Source organism: Choloepus didactylus, chromosome 8, assembly GCF_015220235.1.
Source record: "Choloepus didactylus isolate mChoDid1 chromosome 8, mChoDid1.pri, whole genome shotgun sequence".
In the NCBI taxonomy this organism is placed as follows: domain Eukaryota; kingdom Metazoa; phylum Chordata; class Mammalia; order Pilosa; family Megalonychidae; genus Choloepus; species Choloepus didactylus.
In genome coordinates, this window is record NC_051314.1 from 36,109,998 (window position 1) to 36,127,059 (window position 17,062).

At 40.8% G+C, this 17,062-nt stretch overlaps 1 long non-coding RNA gene across 1 annotated transcript in view; it reads right to left on the reverse strand.

The window, feature by feature from the left end:
* Positions 1 to 1,073: 1,073 nt before the first annotated feature.
* Positions 1,074 to 17,062, reverse strand: part of LOC119542003 — a 38,071-nt gene continuing 22,082 nt past the window's right edge. Inside the window, exons 2-4 of the long non-coding RNA XR_005218399.1 lie at positions 5,638 to 5,899; positions 4,173 to 4,685; positions 1,074 to 1,577 (exon numbers count right to left, since the gene is read on the reverse strand). This is a non-coding gene — a long non-coding RNA (uncharacterized LOC119542003). The remainder of the gene's footprint in view (positions 1,578 to 4,172; positions 4,686 to 5,637; positions 5,900 to 17,062) is intronic.

A 17,062-nucleotide genomic window follows, 5' to 3' on the forward strand; every position in this document is an offset into this window, starting at 1 on the left:
GTGATGGAGACCTGATCTCAGAGACTGGAAACCAAATTTTCTCTGACACATGAGGCAATCTAATTAGCATACCATAGTGATATCATTCTTTGCCTGGATCCCCATCAGTGGGAAAGGTCCAGCCCAGCTGCATCAGTAGTACCAAGTGGTAGAATGTTTATTTATTAGGGCTGCAGCTGTTGTGCAGCATAGTTTCCCAAGCCATAGGTGACTCATGAGATATTAAGGGTAAAATGGTGACGTCTGGACTTGTCGTCCTTGCTTTTTCAGTCTGCACTCCAGCAGCTTTCTCTAGTCTAGAACAAAAGGTATTTTCATTCATCTAGAATAGTTCAGCTGAATCTGGTTTGAGTCACATGTATGCCTCTGTCCCCCCAACCCCCACCCCAGTTATTATCCTCAAAGTCTTATTCACTGGGCTGCCTGAGTCAGAACTGGGAAATAGGCAAAATTTAGTTTTGGTGTCTGCCCTAGTTCACCCCGATTTTGTCCCCCTACCCTAACCCCAGTGACCTCATGCCTCCCACTGTTCCCCGGAGCCCCTCATTGGAAGCAAAAAAAAAAAAAAAAAAAAAAATCCCACCCATGAAAACATAGCCCTCTTGTCTCCCATTCCCTTCCACTTCCGCTTTCTATTGTGTGACAATGGGTGGCATCGGGTTAATCAGAGGGATGCCCAAGGTGATTTAGTGGAAAGAACACAGCATTTGGAAGTTAAGAAGCCTGGTTCTAGCTCTGCTGTTGTATTTGTTAGGCTAGTTAGTTGAAAGTGACAGAAACCCGGCTTAAACTACTGTAAGCAAAAACACAAATAAACAACAACAAAAAAGTAATTTATGAGTTCCTACAGGGAGCAAGGAGCAGATATGGCTGTATCCAGGATCTCCAATGATGTCATCAGGACAGACTCATTCTCTCCGTCTCCTGGCTCTGCTTTCCTGTTAGATCCCTAATACATTAACAGTGCTCACTCCATTCTCAGGCTCTCTGCCTATGGCGACAAAATGGCTACCAACAGACCCAGACTTGCATCCTATCCCCCTCAGCAAAGCCAATGGAACATATGAACTTCTCTTTTCTAATATCCTGAAATCAAGTTTCCTTGGCTTTAACTGACCTCCCAGAAATGCATGTTCTAATGCTCTGATTGGCCAAGCATCATCCTGGATTTGGGAGCGAGGTCAGCACCACCCAAAACCCTGGGACTCTGGAGTGAGGATGGGTTGGTTTCCCAAAGTAACTGACACAGGCAAAAGGAAACGATGTCCTCTTCTGCCATTAATTAATCAAGAGAGTTTGAACAAATCTCTCTGTCTCTCTGGGCCTGGTTCCTCACCTGTAATATGTGAGGGATGGACGCAATAACCTGTTAGATCCCTAATACATTAACAGTCCATGATTCTACCTATTTTCTCATGTGAGTACTATGTAGTGTTTTCACCTCTTGGAGGATAATACCTTAACCCAACTACAGTGAGGATTGGTAGACACATAACTGTACCCCAGTTAGGATGAGCAAGTCCCACCACAGATGCAGACCTTCTCCATCCACTCTTCAGGATCCCTGTCCAGTGACCCTACAGAGAAACAAGCCAGAGAGGTTGACGCCATGGAGAGAGAGGGTCAGAATCTGAACCCATCATTCATTTATTAATTCAACCAACAATCATTATGCACCTACTATACCCCAAGCCCTGAACTAGGCTCTGGGAATGAATGGTCAGCATCAGTCATGAGTGGGACACAGACAAGGGAACTGCTAATTAACAATTCAGAAGGTTAAGGGCTGTGGCAGCTTGATAAGGCAGTCAGAAGAGGGGCATCTAACCCAAAAGGACACAGGATTTGGGGCATGGGGAGGTGGGGAATATTTAGGAAGACTGCCCTGAGAAGGAGTTTCTGAACAGAGCCTGGAAAGAGAAGGAGAACTTAGCCTCCTAAGAAAAAGAGAGAGCATCTGCAAACCTAGCTAGGTGGGGCATGCTTGGGGCACTGCAATTCAATCAGAGTGGCTGCAGTGTGCAGTTCAAACAGGGTAATGGCAAGAGGTGAGTCTGGGAATGATCATGAGGGATCTTGGATGCCATTCCAGGATTTTGTCATGGAGGCAACACAATGGCACATATATGAAGGATCCCCTAGCATTATGTGTGGGCAGAAAGACATAGACAGGATTGGTGTCTTCTAGTCTATAATCATACCATCCTTATTGGTAGAAGGAGAAGGACTCCATGTACAGTATCTTTCTGCTGGCTTATGTAATTTTGTTGCATATGTCTGCTTATTCATACTTTGCCTTCCTTCATATAGACTGTACAGCTCACACTTCCTGGAAATGTCTGCAGCTGGGGCAAAGACTTTTTATTTTTAAATATAATTTGATTGAGATATATTCACACACCATAAAATCTATCCAAAGTATACATTCAGTGGTTCACATATCATCACACAGTTGTGCATTCATCACCATGATCATTTTTAGAACATTTGCATTACTGCAGAGAAAGAAATAAAAAGAAACAAGAAAACCCCTCACATCCCATTCCCCTTACCCACCCCCCTTATTGACCACTAGTATTGCACTCTACCCAATTTTAAGGGTAAGCTTACAGTAGAGGTAGGTTAACTAAGACAGTGTAGTATCATCAGAGATAGTTATATAGATTAGTGGAACAGAAGAACACATCCAGAAGAGTACAGCCATACAAACATGGGAAACCAACTTTTTTTTTTTTTTTTTTTTGCTATATAATTACACAATCATTATCAAAGATCAGGCTAGTGGATTACAGGTCAACATCGGGTATTTCCTTTTGGCTATTCCTAAACACTAGACACTAAAAATAAATATCTATATAATGAGTCAGTGGTCACAGTCATTTGTTGAATCCAAATTTCTCAGTTACACCTCCTCCCTCTCACTTGATCTTCCTCACAATCTTCAGGGATATCTGGGCAATGACCATTTTAACTTCTTTGTGCTGGAAAGAGGTGCTGACCTTGTGGAGTAGAGGAATGAAACTAGTTGATGTTCTTGGAGAGACCAGTACCTCTGGGTTTCAGGTCTTATCTGGCATGGGATCGATCTGGAGGCCTTAAGTTTCTGAAAAAATAAACTTACTAAGAAAAACTTTTATAGAGACTTAGGGTCCAGGGCACTCACTAGGGTCTTCAGGAATACTGTTGGTTGGGGCTTGACATATTGTGGAATTTGCACTATCTGGCTATCACTTGCCTAAGAATAACCTCCAGAATGACCCCTCGACCCTATTTGAAATCTCTTAGCCGCTGAAACTTTATTTTGTTCTATTTCTTTTCCCCCTTTTTGTCAAGAAGGCATTCTCAATTCCACAATGCAAGGGCCAGGTTCATCCCTGGGAGTTATGTCCCACGTTGCCAGGGAGACTTACACACCTGGGAGTCATGTCCCACATAGAGGGAACGGTAGTGAGTTTATTTGCAGAGTTGGCTTAAAGAGAGCGGCCACATTTGAGCAACAAAAGAGGTTCTCTGGGGGTGAATCTTAGGCATAATTATAAGCAGGTCTAACTTCACCATTGCAGAAATAAGTTTCTTAAGGGAAAGCCTCAAGATTGAGTGCTTGGCTTATTCAATTGGGAGTCCTTAAGGCTTGCAAGAATATCAGGAATTCCCCGGGTGAGGAAGTTTAATATTTCCACAGTTTTCCCCAGTACCTCAAGGGGACTTTGGGGCAAAGACTTTTTAAAAGCCCTTCCCTATTCCAAAATTGCTTACAGGTGATGTATAAATCCCTGCTGAAAACTTGGCCACACCTCATCCCCACATTCTCACTTCTGATTATAAAACAGGGCAAGATCTCTGTGGCCCCTGAATATTGCAGGGATTTAACAATAGGTCAACAGTAAAGGGGAAGCATCGGATCTTCTGCTGGCAGCTCAAGGGCCCTCATCCATCTGTCTTCTCTAGTAAGGAGAAAGAGCCCTATTTTCTACAGAAATCTGCTCTACACAAAATAAATCATGGATCCCTGCATACCCAGGCCTGAGGATGGCGATTTTTCCTAATGTCATAAATCCTCAAAGCATGAGATGTTTGGAGGAAAAGCTGAGATGCATCTGAACAACAAGGCAGCCCTGGTTGGAGAAGAAACAAAGGAAGGTACCAATTGAGCTGTGAAAAATAATGTCTACCTGATAATTCAAAAGGCTGGTCCAAAGAACAAGATGGCTCCCCATGTCTGCCATTAGCCAATGAATCAACTCAAGTACAGCAGGTTTACATAGAAGTTTAACATTCTCAGTCCAACCCAAGGACAGTGGGTTCTTAATCATGCCAGCTAACCAGGAGCATTGACAAACATCATGCAAAATGAGGAATGTTAAAAAGCTTTTATATTTGGCTTTGAAGCGCATTCTATTCTTTATTTGGTACCAGCTTTAACTTTTGAGGTCTGTTTCACTAAAGAGTGACAAGGACACTGACAATGACAACAATGGAAATTTCTTCTTAGAGTCTGTGGAAATTTTCAAAGCTTGTTCACATTCTTGTCTCATTTGAACTTCCCGGTAGCCGAGCTCTGTAAGTTGGTTAGGAAATATCCACTTTACAGATAAGGAACTGAGGCTGATACATTACACAGCTACTAACGTGGCAGAGCTAGGTCTTGAACCCAGGCTCCTAACTTGATCTGGTAGGTGGTTTTTCTAGGAAGGGAGGAAAGAGAGAAAAAAAAAAAAGTTGCAGAAAATCAAGCATTGACTGCAGTAGACTTTACATGAGGATAAGAAGTTAATAACAAATAGGCCATTTTTCACATGGACCCAAAATGTGAGTTCTCTTTTTTTTTTTTCTATTTATACAAGAGCTTTTTTGTTTTAAAAGGGCCTTTCTTCTCATTCAAAATGAGAAAATACTTCTGACAGCCATGCAATTAGTGGAGCCTTCAGATATTGATTTCCTTTGTTCGTTGGCAGTCCCCTTTTTTCACAGGGCCCCACACAGGCTTTTGATAGAAAAGAGAACTGGAGTACTGAATTGGCCTCTAAACTAAGTTAGCTGTTTCCCATCACCATCTCTCAGCTGCTTTCCCCAGGCTTTCTCCTCCCTCCCCAGCTAGGTCTGAGAGCCATTGCTAGGCTGGGATTTTAGGCAGGGGAGGGGGAGGAGAAAAAGGGACGAGGACAGTGAAAGGAGAGGGGACTGACCAAGAAGATTGATCCCTGGCTGGAAAGCCAAGAAATTCCTGTGTAAAAGTTATATTCCCTTTGAAGAAAGGAGAGGGGGAGGGACATAAATGGAAATTAATAATACTATCACCATTTATCCACTGATTTATTCTTTCATTCCGCAAATATTTACTGAGATCCTACTGTTACCAGGGGCTGTAGTTGGCACTGAGAATATATACAATTGGCAAAAACCGACACAATTCCTCCCTTTATTGAGAGCATAAGGGTGCAGGTTGGGGTCTCCTGGAAGTAGACTCAGAAATGGAGATGAGCATGCTAAAGTTCCTTCAATTAGGTAGTGCTTTGGGGATTAACACCTGAGCAAGGAAAGAGTGTAAACAAGATTGGGCAGAGGAAGAAGTCAAAGCATGATACAGTCCAATAGAAGCCCTGGCCAACCCTACAAGGAATTCTGAAGATGGATAACCTGTTCGAGCTCTCCCCAGGCGAGGTGAGAAGTCCAGGTCATTGGAGTTCAGAGTAGAGGGGGGCACATGGCCTTGGGCGGGGCGACTTTCTTCACCTGGGGCCAGGCGGTGGGCTGGAGGCTGAGGGTGTGCTCCCGGACTTTAATATTGAAGGTGGATCTGAGTTGCTCATCAGAGCCCATGCATGGTGTAGTCTGGTAGAGAAGGCAGGCATCCACAGAATAATCCAGATAAAAATGCGTAACTGCATAGCAATGGGTGCTACAATGGAAAAATGCATGGTATCATGAAAAAAGTACAAGGGAAGGATCAACCTTGTCTAGGGGGATGTTGGACTTCTGGCAGAGGAAGCCCATGCAAGCCCCGGGTTGAGAGAGGGTGGGAGGGAAGGAGACAGATGGTGTGACTGAGTGCTCACCACATGCCAGGTGCCATGTTGAGTGCTCTCCATACATCCTCTCTGCTCTGCTTCCCACCAATCTCCTGAGGTAGGTGCTGCTCTCCAGGTCCTCCTAGTACCTCCTGAACCAAAGAACAAAGTTCCCAAGAGCCATGTGGAAAGGGCTACAGTCCCAGAAATGAAAGGCCTAATGGAGGCATTAAGGTCAAAAGAGTAACTAGTTGACGGGAGCTGAGACCAAACTAATCAATCAGTTCCCTAAGCAGAGGAAGGAGTCAGGAGGAAAACAGAGAAGGGAGGCTGACTGATGTCTCCTTTGTGAAATGGGATTAAAAAAAAAAAAAAAAAAAAACAATTAAAATGCAATATAAATGGAATACGAAAGCAATTTTTATTCATACATAAAAATATTGATCATGGTAACAAAAATAAAATATTAGATTTGGTCTATTACTTCATTCATTTAGCAATGCCACATTTTAGGTATGGCAAAAATTGAGTAAGAGGTGCCAAAACATAGAATCAGAAAAAAATATGACTCTCAGGGCAGCCAATAATTATACTGTAATAAAAGAGGATTTTAAAAGTTGGGGGGGGGCGGGGCAAGATGGCAGACTGGTGAGCTGTAAGTTTTAGTTACTCCTCCAGGAAAGTAGGTAAAAAGCCAGGAACTGCGTGGACTGGACACCACAGAGCAATCTGTCTTTGGGCATACTTCATGCAACACTCATGAAAACGTGGAACTGCTGAGATCAGCGAAATCTGTAAGTTTTTGCGGCCAGGGGACCCGCGCCCCTCCCTGCCAGGCTCAGTCCCGGGGGAGGAGGGGCTGTCAGCTCCGGGAAGGAGAAGGGAGAACTGCAGTGGCTGCTCTTATCGGAAACTCATTCTACTGATTCAAACTCCAACCATAGATAGACTGAGACCAGACACCAGAGACTCTGAGAGCAGCCAGCCCAGCAGAGAGGAGACAGGCATAGAAAAAAAACAACACGAAAAACTCCAAAATAAAAGCAGAGGATTTTTGGAGTTCTGGTGAACACAGAAAGGGGAAGGGCGGAGCTCAGGCCTTGAGGCGCATATGCAAATCCCGAAGAAAAGCTGATCTCTCTGCCCTGTGGACCTTTCCTTAATGGCCCTGGTTGCTTTGTCTATTAGCATTTCAATAACCCATTAGATCTCTGAGGAGGGCCATTTTTTTTTTTTTTTTTTAAATCCTTTTTTCTTTTTCTAAAACAATTACTCTAAGAAGCTCAATACAGAAAGCTTCAAAGAATTGCAATTTGGGCACGTCAAGTCAAGAGCAGAACTAAGAGAGCTCTGAGACAAAAGGCAATAATCCAGTGGCTGAGAAAATTCAATAAACAACACAACTTCCCAAGAAAAGGGGGGTGTCCGCTCACAGCCACCATCCTGGTGGACAGGAAACACTCCTGCCCATCACCAGCCCCATAGCCCAGAGCTGCCCCAGACAACCCAGTGTGACGGAAGTGCTTCAAATAACAGGCACACACCACAAAACTGGGCGTGGACATTAGCCTTCCCTGCAACCTCAGCTGAATGTCCCAGAGCTGGGAAGGTGGAGCAGTGTGAATTAACAAAGCCCCATTCAGCCATCATCTGAGCAGACTGGGAGCCTCCCTACACAGCCCAGCAGCCCAGAACTGCCCTGGGGGGATGGCACTCACCTGTGACATAGCACAGTCATCCCTCAACAGAGGACCCGGGGTGCACAGCCTGGAAGAGGGGCCCACTTGCAAGTCTCAGGAGCCATACGCCAATACCAAAGACTTGTGGGTCAGTGGCAGAGACAAACTGTGGCAGGACTGAACTGAAGGATTAGACTATTGCAGCAGCTTTAAAACTCTAGGATCATCAGGGAGATTTGATTGTTAGGGCCACCCCCCCTCCCCGACTGCCCAGAAACACGCCCCACATACAGGGCAGGCAACACCAACTACACACGCAAGCTTGGTAAACCAATTGGGCCCCACAAGACTCACTCCCCCACTCACCAAAAAGGCTAAGCAGGGGAGAACTGGCTTGTGGAGAACAGGTGGCTCGTGGACGCCACCTGCTGGTTAGTTAGAGAAAGTGTACTCCACGAAGCTGTAGATTTGATAAATTAGAGATAAGGACTTCAATAGGTCTACAAATCCTAAAAGAACCCTATCAAGTTCAGCAAATGCCACGAGGCCAAAAACAACAGAAAATTATAAAGCATATGAAAAAACCAGACGATATGGATAACCCAAGCCCAAGCACCCAAATCAAAAGACCAGAAGAGACACAGCACCTAGAGCAGCTACTCAAAGAACTAAAGATGAACAATGAGACCATAGTACGGGAGATAAAGGAAATCAAGAAGACCCTAGAAGAGCATAAAGAAGATATTGCAAGACTAAATAAAAAAATGGATGATCTTATGGAAATTAAAGAAACTGTTGACCAAATTAAAAAGATTCTGGACACTCATAGTACAAGACTAGAGGAAGTTGAACAACGAATCAGTGACCTGGAAGATGACAGAATGGAAAATGAAAGCATAAAAGAAAGAATGGGGAAAAAAATTGAAAAACTCGAAATGGACCTCAGGGATATGATAGATAATATGAAACGTCCGAATATAAGACTCATTGGTGTCCCAGAAGGGGAAGAAAAGGGTAAAGGTCTAGGAAGAGTATTCAAAGAAATTGTTGGGGAAAACTTCCCAAATCTTCTAAACAACATAAATACACAAATCATAAATGCTCAGCGAACTCCAAATAGAATAAATCCAAATAAACCCACTCCGAGACATATACTGATCACACTGTCAAACATAGAAGAGAAGGAGCAAGTTCTGAAAGCAGCAAGAGAAAAGCAATTCACCACATACAAAGGAAACAGCATAAGACTAAGTAGTGACTACTCAGCAGCCACCATGGAGGCAAGAAGGCAGTGGCACGATATATTTAAAATTCTGAGTGAGAGGAATTTCCAGCCAAGAATACTTTATCCAGCAAAGCTCTCCTTCAAATTTGAGGGAGAGCTTAAATTTTTCACAGACAAAGAAATGCTGAGAGAATTTGCTAACAAGAGACCTGCCCTACTGGAGATACTAAAGGGAGCCCTACAGACAGAGAAACAAAGACAGGACAGAGAGACTTGGAGAAAGGTTCAGTACTAAAGAGATTCGGTATGGGTACAATAAAGGATATTAATAGAGAGAGGGAAAAATATGGCAAACATAAACCAAAGGATAAGATGGCTGATTCAAGAAATGCCTTCACGGTTTTAACGTTGAATGCAAATGGATTAAACTCCCCAATTAAAAGATATAGATTCGCAGAATGGATCAAAAAAAATGAACCATCAATATGTTGCATACAAGAGACTCATCTTAGACACAGGGACACAAAGAAACTGAAAGTGAAAGGATGGAAAAAAATATTTCATGCAAGCTACAGCCAAAAGAAAGCAGGTGTAGCAATATTAATCTCAGATAAAATAGACTTCAAATGCAGGGATGTTTTGAGAGACAAAGAAGGCCACTACATACTAATAAAAGGGGCAATTCAGCAACAAGAAATAACAATCGTAAATGTCTATGCACCCAATCAAGGTGCCACAAAATACATGAGAGAAACACTGGCAAAACTAAAGGAAGCAATTGATGTTTCCACAATAATTGTGGGAGACTTCAACACATCACTCTCTCCTATAGATAGATCAACCAGACAGAAGACCAATAAGGAAACTGAAAACCTAAACAATCTGATAAATGAATTAGATTTAACAGACATCTACAGGACATTACATCCCAAATCACCAGGATACACATACTTTTCTAGTGCTCACGGAACTTTCTCCAGAATAGATCATATGCTGGGACATAAAACAAGCCTCAATAAATTTAAAAAGATTGAAATTATTCAAAGCACATTCTCTGACCACAATGGAATACAATTAGAAGTCAATAACCATCAGAGACTTAGAAAATTCACAAATACCTGGAGGTTAAACAACACACTCCTAAACAATCAGTGGGTTAAAGAAGAAATAGCAAGAGAAATTGCTAAATATATAGAGACGAATGAAAATGAGAACACAACATACCAAAACCTATGGGATGCAGCAAAAGCAGTGCTAAGGGGGAAATTTATAGCACTAAACGCATATATTAAAAAGGAAGAAAGAGCCAAAATCAAAGAACTAATGGATCAACTGAAGAAGCTAGAAAATGAACAGCAAACCAATCCTAAACCAAGTACAAGAAAAGAAATAACAAGGATTAAAGCAGAAATAAATGACATAGAGAACAAAAAAACAATAGAGAGGATAAATATCACCAAAAGTTGGTTCTTTGAGAAGATCAACAAGATTGACAAGCCCCTAGCTAGACTGACAAAATCAAAAAGAGAGAAGACCCATATAAACAAAATAATGAATGAAAAAGGTGACATAACTGCAGATCCTGAAGAAATTAAAAAAATTATAAGAGGATATTATGAACAACTGTATGGCAACAAACTGGATAATGTAGAAGAAATGGACAATTTCCTGGAAACATATGAACAACCTAGACTGACCAGAGAAGAAATAGAAGACCTCAACCAACCCATCACAAGCAAAGAGATCCAATCAGTCATCAAAAATCTTCCCACAAATAAATGCCCAGGGCCAGATGGCTTCACAGGGGAATTCTACCAAACTTTCCAGAAAGAACTGACACCAATCTTACTCAAACTCTTTCAAAACATTGAAAAAAATGGAACACTACCTAACTCATTTTATGAAGCTAACATCAATCTAATACCAAAACCAGGCAAAGATGCTACAAAAAAGGAAAACTACCGGCCAATCTCCCTAATGAATATAGATGCAAAAATCCTCAACAAAATACTTGCAAATCGAATCCAAAGACACATTAAAAAAATCATACACCATGACCAAGTGGGGTTCATTCCAGGCATGCAAGGATGGTTCAACATAAGAAAAACAATCAATGTATTACAACACATTAAAAACTCGAAAGGGAAAAATCAATTGATCATCTCAATAGATGCTGAAAAAGCATTTGACAAAATCCAACATCCCTTTTTGATAAAAACACTTCAAAAGGTAGGAATTGAAGGAAACTTCCTCAACATGATAAAGAGCATATATGAAAAACCCACAGCCAGCATAGTACTCAATGGTGAGAGACTGAAAGCCTTCCCTCTAAGATCAGGAACAAGACAAGGATGCCCGCTGTCACCACTGTTATTCAACATTGTGCTGGAAGTGCTAGCCAGGGCAATCCGGCAAGACAAAGAAATAAAAGGCATCCAAATTGGAAAAGAAGAAGTAAAACTGTCATTGTTTGCAGATGATATGATCTTATATCTAGAAAACCCTGAGAAATCGACGATACACCTACTAGAGCTAATAAACAAATTTAGCAAAGTAGCAGGATACAAGATTAATGCACATAAGTCAGTAATGTTTCTATATGCTAGAAATGAACAAACTGAAGAGACACTCAAGAAAAAGATACCATTTTCAATAGCAACTAAAAAAATCAAGTACCTAGGAATAAACTTAACCAAAGATGTAAAAGACCTATACAAAGAAAACTACATAACTCTACTAAAAGAAATAGAAGGGGACCTTAAAAGATGGAAAAATATTCCATGTTCATGGATAGGAAGGCTAAATGTCATTAAGATGTCAATTCTACCCAAACTCATCTACAGATTCAATGCAATCCCAATCAAAATTCCAACAACCTACTTTGCAGACTTGGAAAAGCTAGTTATCAAATTTATTTGGAAAGGGAAGATGCCTCGAATTGCTAAAGACACTCTAAAAAAGAAAAACGAAGTGGGAGGACTTACACTCCCTGATTTTGAAGCTTATTATAAAGCCACAGTTGCCAAAACAGCATGGTACTGGCACAAAGATAGACATATAGATCAATGGAATCGAATTGAGAATTCAGAGATAGACCCTCAGATCTATGGCCGACTGATCTTTGATAAGGCCCCCAAAGTCACCGAACTGAGCCATAATGGTCTTTTCAACAAATGGGGCTGGGAGAGTTGGATATCCATATCCAAAAGAATGAAAGAGGACCCCTACCTCACCCCCTACACAAAAATTAACTCAAAATGGACCAAAGATCTCAATATAAAAGAAAGTACCATAAAACTCCTAGAAGATAATGTAGGAAAACATCTTCAAGACCTTGTATTAGGAGGCCACTTCCTAGACTTTACACCCAAAGCACAAGCAACAAAAGAGAAAATAGATAAATGGGAACTCCTCAAGCTTAGAAGTTTCTGCACCTCAAAGGAATTTCTCAAAAAGGTAAAGAGGCAGCCAACTCAATGGGAAAAAATTTTTGGAAACCATGTATCTGACAAAAGACTGATATCTTGCATATACAAAGAAATCCTACAACTCAATGACAATAGTACAGACAGCCCAATTATAAAATGGGCAAAAGATATGAAAGACAGTTCTCTGAAGAGGAAATACAAATGGCCAAGAAACACATGAAAAAATGTTCAGCTTCACTAGCTATTAGAGAGATGCAAATTAAGACCACAATGAGATACCATCTAACACCGGTTAGAATGGCTGCCATTAAACAAACAGGAAACTACAAATGCTGGAGGGGATGTGGAGAAATTGGAACTCTTATTCATTGTTGGTGGGACTGTATAATGGTTCAGCCACTCTGGAAGTCAGTCTGGCAGTTCCTTAGAAAACTAGATATAGAGCTACCATTCGATCCAGCGATTGCACTTCTCGGTATATACCCGGAAGATCGGAAAGCAGTGACACGAACAGATATCTGCACGCCAATGTTCATAGCAGCATTATTCACAATTGCCAAGAGATGGAAACAACCCAAATGTCCTTCAACAGATGAGTGGATAAATAAAATGTGGTATATACACACGATGGAATACTACGCGGCAGTAAGAAGGAACGATCTGGTGAAACATATGACAACATGGATGAACCTTGAAGACATAATGCTGAGCGAAATAAGCCAGGCACAAAAAGAGAAATATTATATGCTACCACTAATGTGAACTTTGAAAAATGTAAAACAAATGGTTTATAATGTAGAATGTAGGGGAACTAGCAGTAGAGAGCAATTAAGGAAGGGGGAACAATAATCCAAGAAGAACAGATAAGCTATTTAACGTTCTGGGGATGCCCAGAAATGACTATGGTCTGTTAATTTCTGATGGATGTAGTAGGAACAAGTTCACTGAAATGTTGCTATATTATGTAACTTTCTTGGGGTAAAGTAGGAACATGTTGGAAGTTAAGCAGTTATCTTAGGTTAGTTGTCTTTTTCTTACTCCCTTGTTATGGTCTCTTTGAAATGTTCTTTTATAGTATGTTTGTTTTCTTTTTAACTTTTTTTTTTCATACAGTTGATTTAAAAAAGAAGGGAAAGTTAAAAAAAAAAAAAAAAAAAAAAAAAAAAAAAGACAAACAAGGAAAAAAAAAAAAAAGATGTAGTGCCCCCTTGAGGAGCCTGTGGAGAATGCAGGGGTATTTGCCTACCCCACCTTCATGGTTGCTAACATGACCACAGACATAGGGGACTGGTGGTTTGATGGGTTGAGCCCTCTACCATAAGTTTTACCCTTGGGAAGACGGTTGCTGCAAAGGAGAGGCTAGGCCTCCCTGTATTTGTGCCTAAGAGTCTCCTCCTGAATGCCTCTTTGTTGCTCAGATGTGGCCCTCTCTCTCTGGCTAAGCCAATTTGAAAGGTGAAATCACTGCCCTCCCCCCTACGTGGGATCAGACACCCAGGGAAGTGAATCTCCCTGGCAACGTGGAATATGACTCCCGGGGAGGAATGTAGACCCGGCATCGTGGGATGGAGAACATCTTCTTGACCAAAAGGGGGATGTGAAAGGAAATGAAATAAGCTTCAGTGGCAGAGAGATTCCAAAACGAGCCGAGAGATCACTCTGGTGGGCACTCTTACGCACACTTTAGACAACCTTTTTTAGGTTCTAAAGAATTGGGGTAGCTGGTGGTGGATACCTGAAACTATTAAACTACAACCCAGAACCCATGAATCTCGAAGACAGTTGTATAAAAATGTAGCTTATGAGGGGTGACAGTGGGATTGGGAATGCCATAAGGACCAAACTCCACTTTGTCTAGTTTATGGATGGATGTGTAGAAAAGTAGGGAAAGCAAACAAACAGACAAAGGTACCCAGTGTTCTTTTTTACTTCAATTGCTCTTTTTCACTCTAATTATTATTCTTGTTATTTTTGTGTGTGTTCTAATGAAGGTGTCAGGGATTGATTTAGGTGATGAATGTACAACTATGTAATGGTACTGTAAACAATCGAAAGTACGATTTGTTTTGTATGACTGCGTGGTATGTGAATATATCTCAATAAAATTATTATTAAAAAAAAAAAAAAAAAAAAAAAAAAAATCTTCCCACAAATAAATGCCCAGGGCCAGATGGCTTCACAGGGGAATTCTACCAAACTTTCCAGAAAGAACTGACACCAATCTTACTCAAACTCTTTCAAAACATTGAAAAAAATGGAACACTACCTAACTCATTTTATGAAGCTAACATCAATCTAATACCAAAACCAGGCAAAGATGCTACAAAAAAGGAAAACTACCGGCCAATCTCCCTAATGAATATAGATGCAAAAATCCTCAACAAAATACTTGCAAATCGAATCCAAAGACACATTAAAAAAATCATACACCATGACCAAGTGGGGTTCATTCCAGGCATGCAAGGATGGTTCAACATAAGAAAAACAATCAATGTATTACAACACATTAAAAACTCGAAAGGGAAAAATCAATTGATCATCTCAATAGATGCTGAAAAAGCATTTGACAAAATCCAACATCCCTTTTTGATAAAAACACTTCAAAAGGTAGGAATTGAAGGAAACTTCCTCAACATGATAAAGAGCATATATGAAAAACCCACAGCCAGCATAGTACTCAATGGTGAGAGACTGAAAGCCGTCCCTCTAAAATCAGGAACAAGACAAGGATGCCCGCTGTCACCACTGTTATTCAACATTGTGCTGGAAGTGCTAGCCAGGGCAATCCGGCAAGACAAAGAAATAAAAGGCATCCAAATTGGAAAAGAAGAAGTAAAACTGTCATTGTTTGCAGATGATATGATCTTATATCTAGAAAACCCTGAGAAATCAACGATACACCTAGTAGAGCTAATAAACAAATTTAGCAAAGTAGCGGGATACAAGATTAATGCACATAAGTCAGTAATGTTTCTATATGCTAGAAATGAACAAACTGAAGAGACACTCAAGAAAAAGATACCATTTTCAATAGCAACTAAAAAAATCAGGTACCTAGGAATAAACCTAACCAAAGATGTAAAAGACTTATACAAAGAAAACTACTAACTCTACTAAAAGAAATAGAAGGGGACCTTAAAAGATGGAAAAATATTCCATGTTCATGGATAGGAAGGCTAAATGTCATTAAGATGTCAATTCTACCCAAACTCATCTACAGATTCAATGCAATCCCAATCAAAATTCCAACAACCTACTTTGCAGACTTGGAAAAGCTAGTTATCAAATTTATTTGGAAAGGGAAGATGCCTCGAATTGCTAAAGACACTCTAAAAAAGAAAAACGAAGTGGGAGGACTTACACTCCCTGACTTTGAAGCTTATTATAAAGGCACAGTTGCCAAAACAGCATGGTACTGGCAGAAAGATAGACATATAGATCAATGGAATCGAATTGAGAATTCGGAGATAGACCCTCAGATCTATGGCCGACTGATCTTTGATAAGGCCCCCAAAGTCACCGAACTGAGCCATAATGGTCTTTTCAACAAATGGGGCTGGGAGAGTTGGATATCCATATCCAAAAGAATGAAAGAGGACCCCTACCTCACCCCCTACACAAAAATTAACTCAAAATGGACCAAAGATCTCAATATAAAAGAAAGTACCATAAAACTCCTAGAAGATAATGTAGGAAAACATCTTCAAGACCTTGTATTAGGAGGCCACTTCCTAGACTTTACACCCAAAGCACAAGCAACAAAAGAGAAAATAGATAAATGGGAACTCCTCAAGCTTAGAAGTTTCTGCACCTCAAAGGAATTTCTCAAAAAGGTAAAGAGGCAGCCAACTCAATGGGAAAAAATTTTTGGAAACCATGTATCTGACAAAAGACTGATATCTTGCATATACAAAGAAATCCTACAACTCAATGACAATAGTACAGACAGCCCAATTATAAAATGGGCAAAAGATATGAAAAGACAGTTCTCTGAAGAGGAAATACAAATGGCCAAGAAACACATGAAAAAATGTTCAGCTTCACTAGCTATTAGAGAGATGCAAATTAAGACCACAATGAGATACCATCTAACACCGGTTAGAATGGCTGCCATTAAACAAACAGGAAACTACAAATGCTGGAGGGGATGTGGAGAAATTGGAACTCTTATTCATTGTTGGTGGGACTGTATAATGGTTCAGCCACTCTGGAAGTCAGTCTGGCAGTTCCTTAGAAAACTAGAGATAGAGCTACCATTCGATCCAGCGATTGCACTTCTCGGTATATACCCGGAAGATCGGAAAGCAGTGACACGAACAGATATCTGCACGCCAATGTTCATAGCAGCATTATTCACAATTGCCAAGAGATGGAAACAACCCAAATGTCCTTCAACAGATGAGTGGATAAATAAAATGTGGTATATACACACGATGGAATACTACGCGGCAGTAAGAAGGAACGATCTGGTGAAACATATGACAACATGGATGAACCTTGAAGACATAATGCTGAGCGAAATAAGCCAGGCACAAAAAGAGAAATATTATATGCTACCACTAATGTGAACTTTGAAAAATGTAAAACAAATGGTTTATAATGTAGAATGTAGGGGAACTAGCAGTAGAGAGCAATTAAGGAAGGGGGAACAATAATCCAAGAAGAACAGATAAGCTATTTAACGTTCTGGGGATGCCCAGAAATGACTATGGTCTGTTAATT